The sequence below is a fragment of the Neodiprion lecontei genome, chromosome 1 (genome assembly GCF_021901455.1).
Source record: "Neodiprion lecontei isolate iyNeoLeco1 chromosome 1, iyNeoLeco1.1, whole genome shotgun sequence".
NCBI classification, from domain to species: Eukaryota; Metazoa; Arthropoda; class Insecta; order Hymenoptera; family Diprionidae; genus Neodiprion; species Neodiprion lecontei.
Genome location: NC_060260.1, coordinates 840194 through 855143, shown reverse-complemented (window position 1 = coordinate 855143; position 14950 = coordinate 840194). Strand labels below are relative to the sequence as shown.

At 43.2% G+C, this 14950-nt stretch overlaps 1 protein-coding gene across 7 annotated transcripts in view; it reads right to left on the bottom strand.

The window, feature by feature from the left end:
• LOC107228058 (tensin-3) overlaps positions 1–14950 on the bottom strand; it is a 91976-nt gene that overhangs the window by 57870 nt on the left and 19156 nt on the right. Inside the window, exon 1 of one of the 7 annotated variants that reach the window (XM_046737038.1) lies at positions 9785–10106. The exons of the other annotated variants lie outside the window; for them this stretch is intronic. The gene's annotated coding sequence lies outside the window, so the exon portion shown is untranslated. Of the gene's footprint in view, positions 1–9784; positions 10107–14950 lie in introns of those variants that run through there. 7 annotated transcript variants of the gene reach the window in all.

The following is a 14950-nucleotide window of genomic DNA, read 5'->3' as shown; positions in this document are numbered from 1 at the left end:
TCGCGATAAAGAGCGACGCCGACTAGAGTACCGTTCCATTTCGTTCCATTCGGTTCCGTTCCGTTCCGTTCCGTTCTATGGCGTCGAACCCGCGCCCCCGTCCCTTCATCGTCCGATCCGGCACCCGTAACAAAGCTACATCGCAAGCTCTGAATAGAAGAGCCAAAACTCGAATCCAGATTCAGAGGCCAACATCACCTGCAGCGGTCTGAATAGTCGGGTCCATTTCTATCCCCTCATCTTCCCCCTTTTTCACCTTCCCGTCAAATAAAATATCCCCCCTCCCCCTCCGAAAGCTAGGACCACCGATCTCGTCCTGCGACCGCTCGACCTCTCGGCCGGAGGAACGAGGATAAAACGTGCAGGATAGAGGCGAAGAACTGACGATCAGTTTTAAGAAAAGAAACGGCGAATGGTAGCGTAAAAAGAGGAGACCACTGCAATCTATAATACTTCGTTCGTGTAAGGAAGTCCTTGGTATGATTCGAACTTAGCCGATTGTTTGTTTGATTGTTAAACGAGAAATTGATAACGAAAGGAGATTAATTTTCAGGTTAGAGTGTGATTTAAACGTGGAGACAAGCTTTTATAATAAAAGTTCATTATCAAAGAAACGTTTTTCGTCTTACTTCGTATTATTTTCACAATTTTTACAAGCAGAATATGAAGTATTTGGGACAATCACATTCGCAAAATATATGTCAATAAATATGCGAATATTCGTTACATCACTCGTGTATACGTAGAGAACAGAATCGAACGAAACGTTATAAAATTTCGACACAAGTTAAAATGTTGCGTCGCAAAATCCTCGCTAGGTTTTAAAAGATGATTTATAACCACACGTCTGGTTCCCAAATGTCTTCTTCTAACTTTCACTATGCTCTTCAGGTTTCCTATCCTTACCGCTATGTTCAACCTTTCAACTATCTAGTTACATTTTTTCCTACCACGTCCGGAACCTGCAAATTTATGATCCTCGTTCTGTCTTTTCTCTTTGCATCTCCCAAGCTTCGCTTCGATTTCAAATAAATTTACTTGTCCACGCACCGTTCAACACAGCAGACGTGTTCATTTTGCGAGTTGTTCTCAACCATTTCCAACAATCCACTTGCGTAACAATGTAGCATTCCAAACTTCATGCTAACAATCCATCTGTTATATAATTCTTAATGACTATCAAGAATATGCAAACCCAAACACCTGTAATTCTTTATGTAGTACACTACAAGAGTTCACGTGACATCCGATCCGAAAAAACTGGCGTCATCGTGTTCCAAATCTTTAGCAGAGCGGATCTATGACGGTATTGGATTCTCCGGTGTAAAGCGTAACGCGTGTCGGCTTTAATTTTCAATTTATCATCCGGAAGAACCCGGGCAGAGTAATCATGAAGATTCTGTTAGCGCTTCGTCTTACCGGTAAACTTGGGGACGACGACTCGACGCACAGTGGAACTTGGCAAAAGCGTGTATGGGTGACTGGGACACGGTCTCCTTCTAAAACGCGCGCGTCGCCTCGGGGATGCGGAGTTGGGAAACAGGAAGTTTGAAATGATATCTCTAAGGTTGAGGGGCCCGAGCCGCACTAGGCTAAGATTTAATTAACACCCTCGAACGGGGTAAATGATCTCTTAGTCCAAGATTTACCGGGTAGGGTGGAACAGGGTTCACCCCCTATCTTCCAAGTAACGCGCTTCCATCAATCGGAACTGTCGTTAACCTTGTTCGTTAGTTACCGGGCAACGTAAAAATACAACGTTGCATTTTCACTCTTACGTTACAAGTCCGTACCGAACATTTCCAACATTCACGCCCCAAGCTCGTAAGAAACCCGCGAACTTTGTTCCCAGATATGTGACGCTTCGTATTCGAATTGATTTCAACTATTCGATATATTCAATATATCTACAGAGTCTCAGCAATCTCATTACATCATTATTTCGACGAATTATTGCAACTATAACGAAAATTGTCTGCGCCAAAATAAAAAAGCGTTCCAAACGACGTAGAACACGTTGGTCGTAGTCGTTTTCCAGGTCATTTGGAACACTTTCGTAGTTTGGCGTAGAAAATTTATGCCACCGGTATATTCGACTTCCGACGAATGACGGATTTTTTGTTCCGGGTGCCAAAAGTGGTCCCGCATCTCACGCGCGGGTGTGGACAGCGAAGAAGACGAAGCCGAATTGATTTACCATAAATGTTAATAGTCCTTGTTAACGAATACTCAAATCCCATTTCTCTGTCTCCTTCGGCTTAAAGTAATCGCGGGACCCTTTCTCTACCCTTTTGTACCCTCCACGCATGAACTCTATACGTATATTACGTGCATAAACTTTGTTGACGCGACGTTGGGGCCCTGTATAAATCTACACGTGTATATGTTTATCTTGAGGTTATAGGTGGTAATTATAAGTTGGATGCAGGGTGGAAACTCCGCGGTAAGTAATCATATACCTAATTATTTGTTTGCCAACTTTTAGCGGTTAAGTACAGACACGGGACGTCTGTGATGTGCCACTGGTCGATGATTAGGTTTGGAAAGTTTCTCACTCGACCGTTTACTGTGCCACCTTGATCGCGTATACGTAATATACAAGTTATACGTACCTACTGTATATGGTTTTCGCATTTCAACGAGGTTTTCGGATACTTTGAAAGACACAAATTTCACCCTTAGATTCATTCCGACGTTGCGAAACTTAGGTAGGTAGGTAGGCACCTGCATACGTACGCGCAACGCTAGGCAAAGAGAAATTATTCCCGCAACATCCGCGTGCAGCCCTCGTTAAATTTGTAATATAAACATCCCCATTCGTTGCGGTGAAATTAGAGAGAGTCTCGGTTTGTCAGCTTTTGTCTCTGCTACTTTTCATTCCCTTAATATCATTATTGTTATTATTTTTATTTTATCATCCTTTCCAATACGGGCAAGCTTTCTCCTCGGCTCGCGACGGCAAGAAAATATTGGTTCTGATATTTTCAACGTCGTATTTTTCTCTCGTCAATATCGTATCAAATCTATCGCATCTTGTATTATATGTATACTTTTACATCGTCGTTTTTATTCAGCCTTACAGTGTGTGTAGAGAGCGACCTGGAAATTGGGTCAGCGATTCTTGAGAGAGGACGACGTATATGTACACATTTTATATATATATATATATATACATATATATATATAATACACCCACTCCACAAACTCGAAGCATTTCCTGCTATCGATTATATATAATATGTGCCTATATTTCGTATACGTTCGACTACGTCTGGAGTATTTTCTTTTTCACTTTTTCACATTTTCTCCACGTCCTGTGTTCGTGTTTTCCTCTTTTACAATCAAAGGACGCAGGGAGTGAGAATAAAAGAGAAGAAAAATAATGAAAAACGTGAAACACCTCAGCGCGTAGCGCCTCCGGCTCTAATTAATTTGTCAACGAATATAAAAGTCGTATCGATCACTCATCGTGACGTTGAATGAGAGAGGAGCGAGATTCTATCGTAACAAATTATACGGGCACGCGCATCACTCGATCGCTTAATTGTCGTTTGAACGACGAGCTGATAGGATATTAAATTCTTTAAAGATTATAACAACAACAACAACGACATCATCATTTATTTATTCATTTCTATTTATCATTTTTGTCTTCTCCTCAAATTTGGAGCGACCCACGCTTCTTGAGAACACAAATAAATAAAAAAAAAAAAAAAAAATGAAAGAAGGGAGAAAAGACACGCTCGTGTCTGTAACACGCATCGCTCGTGTTTGTAACGCTGTTTTATCACCCTCCAGCCGAGCTTAGGTAGTATACATATAGTATATATCGGAATACCGTGAAAGGAGCGGCGTCCTCGGACAATAAAAGCGTCATACTCTCGTGTTTTTATAGATTCCTCGACAAATGTTAACGTTTCATGGTATCCGAATTAAAATCCCCTCCGCCTTTCTCCGTTTCCTCTTCCTTTTCCTTTTATTTCGTGGTATATAAAAGGCGGGGAGCGGCACCGTTATACACGCAATAAAAGTGGGCGGGGGATTGGCTGGTTTATCAAGAGCTCTTTTTTCCTCCATTCCCGCGGGAATTCTTTAATAACGCCCGTTTATCACGACACTCGACGTGATCGTTGACGGACGCACACGTGCGTTAACATGCCTTACATCCGTGATCTGCTCGCCCCTTGAACGGTATAATTATAAGAGAAAATACGCGATCACGCAAAGTTGGAATAACGTTAATCTGCTTCGGATACGTAACGAACTAAACTTGCGCAACTTGTAGCCTCGAAATTTTCACCTCTTCACCCAGAAGAGTAAAGAAAAAAAGGAAAAAAAAAAAAAAAAAAAAAAAAAATTGAACCGCAATCTGCGCTTGACACGCGCCTGTAACTTCTTTCTAAGAGCGCCGAGACTGCCGAGAGCAAAAAATCTAGTTCACCGTTTTGCACCACGGGGGTAGTTTGGGTCTCTAAGAATCGGGCAAAGTTCGGAAACCGCCGGTTGGCGAGCCGAATTCTCGAGTGTTTCTTGCGCTCGGTCGATCATCGGGGTCGTCGGAGGGGGGGGGGGTCAACGAAGCGAAGACAAACGATCCTCCGAGCTGCAAGTGTCTAGATTTATGATGCCAAATGAAAAATAACGCCCTCCGGATATATATATAGCAGCGTTGATCGTTGTTACCAGTCAGCGTTTCGCGTGCTAAGAATCGCGGGTATGAGCTTTTTTTCACGCAACCCTCAAGACGTTCAAGGGTATCGGAATATGTCCTCGTGACGTCAGAGCCTGGTTGTCGGGGCCATTTTACGACCGTATAACCTAAGTTTTTAATTTTAATGGAGTCAAGTCGTAATCCTAGCGGTTTCAAATTACTCGTGTCACATAAATTAATGAAACGTAATCAATAATATACCTGTTCTATCGTCCATATGCGAAAAAAAAAAAAAAAAATAACGGTCAACGATCAGCTGTCAGTCTGGTTGCATCAGTTTGATTATTTTCCACCAGATGACGCACTGCAAAGTAACAATCCCAATACGATGTGTACGAATAAAAAATGCAATACGAGGCAGCGCTCCGAACTATTTATAGCGCGATTCTATTATTATGCGAGAAAGATCATTTAGGGAGCTTGCGGTTGATCGTAAAGTTCAGACGCGTGAAAATCGAACCAAACAATTTTAAGCTAAATCTCCGGTAAATGAACACCACAAGGATCGAGTAAGAGTAATTCGTCTGAAATTGGTTTGCAGCGGTGAGTCTTCCTCCCTCGACGACGATCTCCGTCTCCGAACAATCACCGACGTCCTCCGTCGGCGTCCGTCTCGGGTATTCCTATCCTCGGCATCTTTTTCCAGCCCGTTGAACGTTTCTCCTAAAAATTCCCGACATCTCGATACTGGAAAAATGTTCATTTACCGGAGCTTCGACCGTGCAAGTCTAACAACGCGCGTAAAAGCTCAACGGTACCATTGAAATATTTTCCGAGACTGTGCGGATGACCGCAAAAGCTGATTGGCGAAGGGCACGGCACATCAGGTTTCGTTGGGGTGACGACGAGTAACCGTCTCCGTCCTCGTCATCGACTCGCCCGAAGACCGCGGCGTTAATCAAGTTCGGGACTTTTTACGACGGGACTTTCTGGTGGCGGGATAGGAACCAGGCGAAGGGGATGATCGAGAATCCGGGAGCCTTTCCCCCCATCTGTGTGGATGAGATGCCGCCTTCGGTCCGAGGATTAGATTGCTCTTCCTTCCTTCCTTCCTTCCTTCCTTCCTTGGATGCAGGATCGTCGTAAATAAATACCCTATCCCTACCCACGTGCTTGGGTGTATGTACGTATACGTGTACAGTCAGCCATCTTAATTTCATTTCGTCGATAGGATTTGCTCGGTATCAACGCTGCCTCGTATTATTGGATATAGGGTAAACGTGCGGGAGGCTCGTATTTTCTTGAGTTATATATAACGCGACGTAGATCATCTCAGGACGATAGCTTCGTATCCCGGTCGAAATCCCAGGTGGTGTATTGATTAATCGAACGTCGCATAATTCGGCGGATATATGCGAGCAGCGGTGAACGGAAGTCGCGTTTTATACACTAGGCGAAACAGCACGCGGAAGAAAATCGAAAACCGATGGATGATTCGAAAAAGAGGGTCAGCTTTGATAACTGGATTTCGCAGTAGCTATGGCCACTGAACTAAAAATAATCCAACAGAACTCGATTGAATCGGAGAAAATTAATCGATTGCTCGATTATTTCGAATTATTTCCTGAAACGACGAATTTGAAACCAAAACATCATAAATTTCAGTATGTAGTCAATAGCGAAATAGTATTTTGATCATTTATAGTTTCATTAAAAACATTTTTCGATTTCAGGTGTAAATATTCATTTATAAGACAATGATTATAACTGATACTTTAATCACACAAATTGATATTGCATTGCGTCGTTCATGGGAGTAAAGAAACAAAAACGGATTACAAGGAAAAAATAATCGAGTTTGAAATGAGGAATTCTTACTTTGCAGAGCGTACGCAGATACCATTCGTTAGTTTTTTATTTTATTCGAGATCATGTACACTTGATGGATAGGTGAGATAACGCCGTGAATACACGCGAGTAGCTCGGAGGAGATTTCAGCGAATTCCACGTTATGAGGAACATCAAGTTTATAAATCACAGACGACGGTTAACGACGTCGACGAACCGAGATGACGCGTATTACTCTCGATTAATACCGGCGAAAGCTTTGCGCTCTCGTCGCTTCTGCGCTAATTACACGCCTTGCATTCGCACTCGCGCTGGCTAATATAAAATCCCCCTCCCTCTAGCATACATCATCCAAAATTTCTTCATCGTTGTTTTGCATTGGCTATTTTAATTTTTATTTCCATTTTCATTTTAATTATAATTATATTTTTCCCTCTAATTTTCGATCGACCGCTTCGCTTCCAATTTCGAATTCGCGGAACTAAATGAAAGAGGAAAAGAGAGGGAAGAGCGAGGACACGGTATCATGGTAAAAGCATTTGATGTCGGCTGATCGTATAACCAATTCCCACCCGACGTAGGCACTCCTCCATGTAAATAGTAGCATTGCCATAATGAGAGTCGGCCGGATTTGTCGGCGCACAAAAAGCGAGTTGATATTTAAAATTCGATTTCCTTTTTTTATCCATCCAATTCCATTTACCTTTTTCCTTTTCGCTTTGTACTGTTTTGATTTCCCAAAAGCGCTCTCCGTGTTTTATACACCTATACGTCCGTGAATTTTTCACCAGGTTGACATTTTTTTGTTTTTTTTTGTTTTCATTTCACTTTATTTCCAATGTCACCTCTCTTCATTCGTTTCATTCAGATATGACGCTTTTCACGACTCTGCGTACATACGCATATACGTGTGTAATACCCGTAACGAAAATAAATAAACTAATAACAACGATAACAAGAAAAATAATAACAATACTAAATACAATTTGGAAAATTCACAGGTTGGTTATAGGTAAACAGCGTATCAGACGTGGACAATCTTGGCGAGAGATGGATGGGATGCGTCAAACGGACGGGCTGGTAACGAAATGAATTTAGAAGCGAGATAATAAAACCTGATCTCGTGGCGGGTTAATTGATCGATGGGTCTTATAGCCACCCCCGTCTCTCTGTACATATATACATGTATATAGGTGGTATACGTCGACGTCGACGTCGTCCAAAGGAACGAGAATCTATTCGCCTTCGTATGTTCGCGAAAAGGGGAAAAGAAAGAGGTGAAGCAAAAACACGCAAAAAAAAAAAAGAAAAGAAAAAGAAGAAAAAGAAATTGAGCCAAAAAGGCTACATGAATCCGGTAAAAACTCGCTTCATTCAACCCCAAATTGCGGAGAGAAAATAATTATAAAAGTACGACGGGGGTCCTCGTAATGCGGAGGAGGCTTTTAGCCAATTTTTTTTCAACCCGTTACGTCGCAACGTTATTTCTAGACTTCAAATTGCAAGTCGAGTATACACGTATGATTTAACATACCTACGCGGATATGATACGTCCGTCAAACAGTACAGAACACATGTAATACAATCTACATGCAAATGTATACTTTGCATAGTTTACCGATCGATCCTTCATTTCCAATTACAGTAGTATCAATAACAATAATTCGAGGAAATTTCCAGCGATGCCAAATTTATTAATTATAGTAGTACAGCTCAACCAAGTACCCTGGCAACTGTTTTACTGAAGAGAAGAGGGGGTTCAGCTTTGACGCTCTAAAATCCTACCTACTGTAGAGATTTTTTTTTTATTTATACATTTAGAGCAACTCGAATTTGAGGGCTTTGTTATTTATAGTTTCAAGAACATTGTAGAATTTTTTAAATAAATCGTCACGCAACGCACCGCAATATTGTCCCATATTTTGTGTTTTGTTCGCTTCGCTTTGATCTAGCGTTGGTGAAGAAAGCTTCAAGGTGAGAGGGGTGTAAAAATGGATTCACTCGTCATCCATCACCGGCTTCTCCCCCGTCTTCGGATGACTAAAGCAAATAAGGCGGAAGTGCAGATCGCCCAGTTTATACCAGCTCGGTAATCTTGCGGCGTTGATGCCGCCGCACGTTTTATACACGATTTATATTTTTTGCTCCTCGCATTCTTTACGTATGGCGGTGTCTACGAGTTTCTGTATGTATTACATGCATACGTATTGATTAGCCAGGTCTGATTTTCGACGTAATGTAATAATATTCTGATAAATTTCAGCGCGGTGATTGATTGGCAAGGTAATTTTAATACAAGGAAGACGAGAGGAAGGAAGAAAGAAAAAAATATAGGTAGAGAGACAGAGAGCGAAAGAAACACCACGAATATTCACTGAAAAAAATAAACTGTGAAATTTCCCCCTCGTGGATTAATTTTCAATACATCACACAATATATATATATACATACAATATATATATATACAATATACATACACGGTAAAGGGAATTAAAATTTGATTTAGTTTTTGATAAGCATTACGAATTTGCCCGATATTAAAATTCTGGGGAACAAATCGATTCTCCCGGAGGAGATTAATTAATAAACAATATCGTACATGCGTACTTCGAAATTTCCATACGGTGGTATTAACTCCGTGGTATGTTAATTCATTCGTTGGTGCGTGAAACGTCGTTTTAATCTCTTAAATCGATTCGGTTAACGATATAACACCGAAAATAGAATTTCGCGTAGTCGTTGAAGGCTCTGCCTGTCATAAATATTTTGTCTACGAAGTCGTAAAAGGGTTTAAGACTCGAGGGGTAGGACAGTCAGGCACGAATAGCGGGGAGCCGGTAAATATGTATATTGAATTAAACGGCACGAGCTTGAATCCGCAGCTGCGTAATTGGCGGCAGTTTAATTATTCAATAGAAACGCGTAAATCAACCAAAATATCAGATTTAATTTCGACTTGTGTACACGCATACCGGGCTAACAATAAGTGAGTTTACGAATATATTATAGCCTGCTTTCGTTACGAAATTAAATAATTAATACATCCGACGATAAACGAGTTAGAGATTTCGCTCTAGCTGCGCACCTCAAGGAAATTACTGCATAACATTTTTTCAACGTGCACGAATTAATAAAGTTGCCAGATGACGATATTCAAAACACAGATTCGAAGGAGTGAATTTTTTTTTTTTTAAATACATATACAACTACGTGCAATTGTTCATAAAATTAAAACAAGTTCGCATTAAAATCTGCCAACGTCCAAAAAAGTATAATAAAACTTACCTGTGCCTTTTTCTTGCAGTTGAGGAGCTTTCAGGCAGGGTAGAAAAAGAAGTAACAGGGATGAAAAACTGTAGTTCAAACTCGTCGCCTTATTTAAAATGTCTCAACACTGTTATCGATACCGTTTTAAACTTTGATAATTATTTTTGCTTATCTTTAAAACCACATTGTTCGTAACATCCCGACGATTACCTCCGTCGTTAACCAGCGATTATTAAGTAATTCATCATCGTTTCTCAAACTTGAAACTCGCCGGCAAAACACGCTGCGAAGGATCGCCGTCGGATCGGCGTATCGCGCGAGGCTCGCCAGGCGCGACTGGCGTCGCGACGCCCGGACCACGTGGGTCGCATAGCCCGCGGCTGACATGCGCGGGTTTCCGTCACTGCCGAGTGGCTAGCGTCCCGTCCCGTCCGTCCGTCGCGACGCCAAACTCGACAAATAATTACGCAGGTATTATTATTACGTCCTCGAGAGCTTTTTCCCCGTCCTTTTTATTTCTCAACCTGTGGCGTTGAGCTTCTTTCAAACTTCAACCGACGCGTTTGCCCGAGCTACAACTCGAGCATTTGTTTGTTTACACGTTAGGACGAGAGAAGCTCGATTGTACGTGTGAAAATAAGCAACGAACAAGCGGGCCGAAAGTTGTATTGTGCGCCGTTTAGAAATTTTCTCATAAATTACCACACTACGATAAATCATTGAGCCGCATCACGAACGATATTCCGACTTATAACCCGCCGACACGAATTTCGTGCTCCGACCAATTACGACTCGATGTCGACCTGTATTCCTCGGCATGTCGATTCTGAGTCACTTTTACCACGCACCCACCCTTCGTCTCTTATTCCCCCTCTTTCCCCCCGACCCAAACAACCCAAACATCGAGCGTTCTGATCGAAATTATAATTAACGGAGACACAAATCACGGACAATGAATTTTTAAATCTATAATTGTATGCAATACGAGTGTTTATCAATACCCGATTCGATTGGCTTGTTTACTTTTTCAACGAGCTTGAAACTTTTTATTCACCACTTTCGAGTAATTCACTGAATGTTTACAACACTTTCCACACACTTTCTTCTCCTTATTATTATTATTATTATTATTATTATTATTATTGTACGAAAAAAGTTTACTTCAATACTTGCGCAAACTTGTCGCGTTATTTTATTTGCTAGTTCTAGTTTAAGAACAGGGCATAAAAGGAGCGATAACGGTCCATACACGTACCGAAGAAGACTGTTTTTATTTACATACCGCCATAAGTGTACATCGTTTCAGGGGTTGTATAACGCATTAAAACGGCGAACGACATCGAAGACCCCCGGAAGAAAGTCCCGAGGGATTATTTTCACATCGCGCACTTTTATTACATCGGAGGCGGTGCAATTGCGTGGTCCTAGAAAATGCGTACAACATTACAGCGATAACATGCAAATGAGAACACGGTGATACGCGATTGAAGAAGTTCACTTCAGACTTTACCGCAACGCATGTGTGAAACACGTCCCCGAAAGACGTTAAATAACGAGGCGACGCGACGCCGCTCCGAGTCAGGTGCGTCTGACCGGCACGAGGGTCTCGCTACTTGTGAGAAATCCAGGCTTGTTTACGCGGCTAGGCGAGGCGCTCGACTGCAGAATGAGAGCGATGTAAACAAGCCGGAGAGCCGAGCTAATCCTCCCTATGAAAACAAGGCTAATTTCCCTGTTACGAAGGTAGCGGCAACGATTGTAGGAAAAAAAAAAAAAAACGGACAAGTGCGAGAAGAATTCGCACCTTGAGGGTTCGTTGCGAACTTGGTTATTTGTTATTTTATCTGATATATGACTGAAAATGAACTATTTTTGAACTTCGTTACTTTACTTGTGCTGTGAGATCTTGCTTCCCTCGAAATTTCATGATTCTAGGTCAACGGGCAGTACCCTACGGGTTTTGATTTGTGAGTTTGCGAGTATAAAAGTATGTCACGTATATGGTTGTATCCGTTGGTTGCGTTCACTTGGAAGCTTGAATTTTTTGCACCTTTAAGTGATCGTAGATCTTGGTATTTGGTATCGATTTCAATTCGATGTCTCTACCCGTTCCTCAGAAAAAGGGTCCCGTCATTCCCTTCGAGGCGGGGAACCCTAAAAACGCGCAAAATTTCGAGGGAGAGTCAAAGCGAGGTCGGTCCCGCATCTTCCCTCGACTTCCCGATTCACCTGCGGAGCGCGTCTGTCTGCGTATACGCGAGGCTTGTTTCGGGATAAAAAAGCGGCGAATTTGACCGGAAGCGAACGGCTCGGTGCAGACGGCGAAAGGTTGAGGAGCAGGAGAACCGAGAGTCGTAGGGGAGGAAAGTGGAGATGAAACGGGGCGAGGATTCCGGTGGAAGCTGCTAATTACGAAGGCTTGTCTGAATCGCTGTACCGCGAGTATATGGACAGACATCCGTGTAACCATCCTCGGCGGCATAGAAACGGTGCCTTTCACCCTGGATTTCACCCAACCCGTGCATACCGCGCACCCATACACAATTTATTCGAAAGGACCGAATCGTCTCGAGCGTTGTTAATTGGACGAGCTTTAGTGTACCTGTAAGAAGAAGGTAGCGCGAGGCGGATTCAATTTCCAACTTCAGTTTCCGATACGAACGCATCGATGATCGCGAATTAAGGTCATGTTGTCCTCCTACCCTTACCGAACGAGCATACGCACCCTTTTTTTTCCTGTATTAAATAAACAAACGAACGGAAGCGGAACAGGTTAAAATTTTGAACTTTTGAAATTTGTAGCCCTTCCGTTCGTTTGTTTATTCAATATATAATAAGGTCACGCGATACTCCTACTCTTACCGACCGAGGAAACTCACCCCTTTTCTTCCCACATTCAATAAACAAACCGATAAATTTAGAAATTTTGAAATTCGAAACCTTTCCGTTCGTTTGTTTCTTCAATTTAGAAAGAAAAAGGGTCAGTTAGCTCGGTCGGTAAAAGTATGACCGCTACACGACCCTAAGTCACCTCGATGTTTCACCCCGTAGTTTATCTCGACTCTTCGACGCGCATCGGCCGGGATGAAAGGGTCGGACCGATTTTCATTCCTCCCGGAACATATTCGCGTTACGATTGCACAGAGTAGTCGGCATTATATGCGTACGTAGAGGTAATACGTGTGGCCTCGAGAGCGGATCGTCGGACCTTCGGAGCGCGAGCTTTCGCTCTCCGAATCGCGCGCATCATCGACACTCGCTTGGCGAGGCTGCGGAGCATGGTTAAATATCTACGAGCGGCGGGCAGCTTGCGATGATAATGTAACGCGAGTGTGTGGGAGGGCAGACGCGCCTCTGCCAACTTAACTCTGCCCATTCGCTCTCACCCTTCCATCCTTCCTTCCTTCCTTCTCCAGGCCGCCCGACCAGCCCCCCGGTATTTCCGCGACTGACTGCTATGTTTACATTTCAATTATCTGACGCTTCGCCCTGCCATTATTAGTATTTGCATGATTTAGTAGCTGAAGAAGCGCGGAGCTGCCGTCCCGTCTCGACTCGACTCGTCTGGCGTTCAACAGCCCTGAATTCAAAATTATCGCGCCGCCGAGGGGAGGCGAGGGCTCGTTTTTCCTGGAAGGGAAACACCGGAGACGTTGAGTTTTCCGTGAAAACACAGCCCTTCGAAACGTTAATTGCGGCCATTCTTACATACCCTGCAGTTGAAAGTATGCCCGAATCCCGCGTAATGTGACAGATTCAAGCCAAATTTCGCGCTCGACGTGAAATTTCAATGCGGTTATACTTCCACAAAAATAATCATGCCTTAATCGAGGATAAAATATACTCATTTTGCAAGAAAAAAATTTCATGGCATTTTCAGGTTTTCCAGGATCTAAAACTCAGTTCTCCCCGACATTTTCCCAGTTATAGTAAATTGCTAAAACCTGAATCGTTCAGCTTATGTGATTTGTATGAACTTTTCCACCATTGAGTCTGGATATTGTTAGAAAGATAATGTATAATTTGTGCCTGATAAGCGAACAACTCGGGTAGAGTCTTGTTTGAAGGATTATCAAACTTGGAACGAAAATAAAATCAGAGCTAAATCCGACACGAACCCAGATTTCAGGTATGACATTTTTTCTGGACTTGATCTACGAGTATATAGACGAATTTCCGTTTCCGAAACTTGGCCGAATATTGAAGGTCGAAAACGCTCCGAGATTTCCTATCGAAATATAATCGTTTAGGTGAATTATGCACGTGGAAAGAACATGATCCCGATATCGTGCGAAGAGCGTCATTTGGCCTCTTATTTTTTTCACTTTGAAAAGCACATACGTATCCGGGAACACGCGAGAAACGTGCCGTATAACAGCTGCGCGGCATAAGAAGGCGCGTGTTCGATTCTTCGTTCGTTCCTGCGGTAATTCTCGCGGTCTCGCGGGCGTCGACGGAGCTTTTCACCGTTTCCGTAGTTAAAAGGTAGTATATCGCGCCCCGACACACCCTCAGCGCTACCAAGCCAGCCTCTGCTAAGAGCCTTTCCCATTCTGCCGACACGTTCCGCAATTTAAAAGCTTTAAAATATATAGAGCAGCAGCCGACGCCGATGCCGCCCCAACGGGGTTAAAATTCATCTTCATTTTTCACCCCCAACGTCATTCTTATTACACCGGGTTGTGTAATTGAATCGCGTCATCGGCAGGCGCTCGGATATGGATGATAATTGTTACTCCCCTATCGATATAGGAACGTATAAGTAAAACGTACAAGCCCAGAGTGCAAAGATCAGCTGGTTCTTGGCCGCGTATCGCGTATCGCTGATCGACGACGACGTCGGGACGTCGGGACGGAGGGTTAGGGTTGGGGGAGGGGGGTAGAGGGCATCGCTTATCTATCCCTGGACTCCGCTCAACTGCAGTTACGCGGTTGTTGAATGGCTCGAGATCGTACAACACGGCAGAGGCATCGTTACAGCTGCGATCTGATATTTACAAACTTCCCAAATAAAGGGGATAACTCGGGATGGAACCCTCGGGAGCTACGGCTCGACGCTTTCGCGGGTAGGTGTTACGGGATTTGGTGACAGATTAGCTCCCTGGATCTTTTTCGCTAAGCGTCGAATCGCGGATGCCGCCGCCGACTTCGCTCCCTCAAGGGGTTCGACCCAGCGCCAACGGT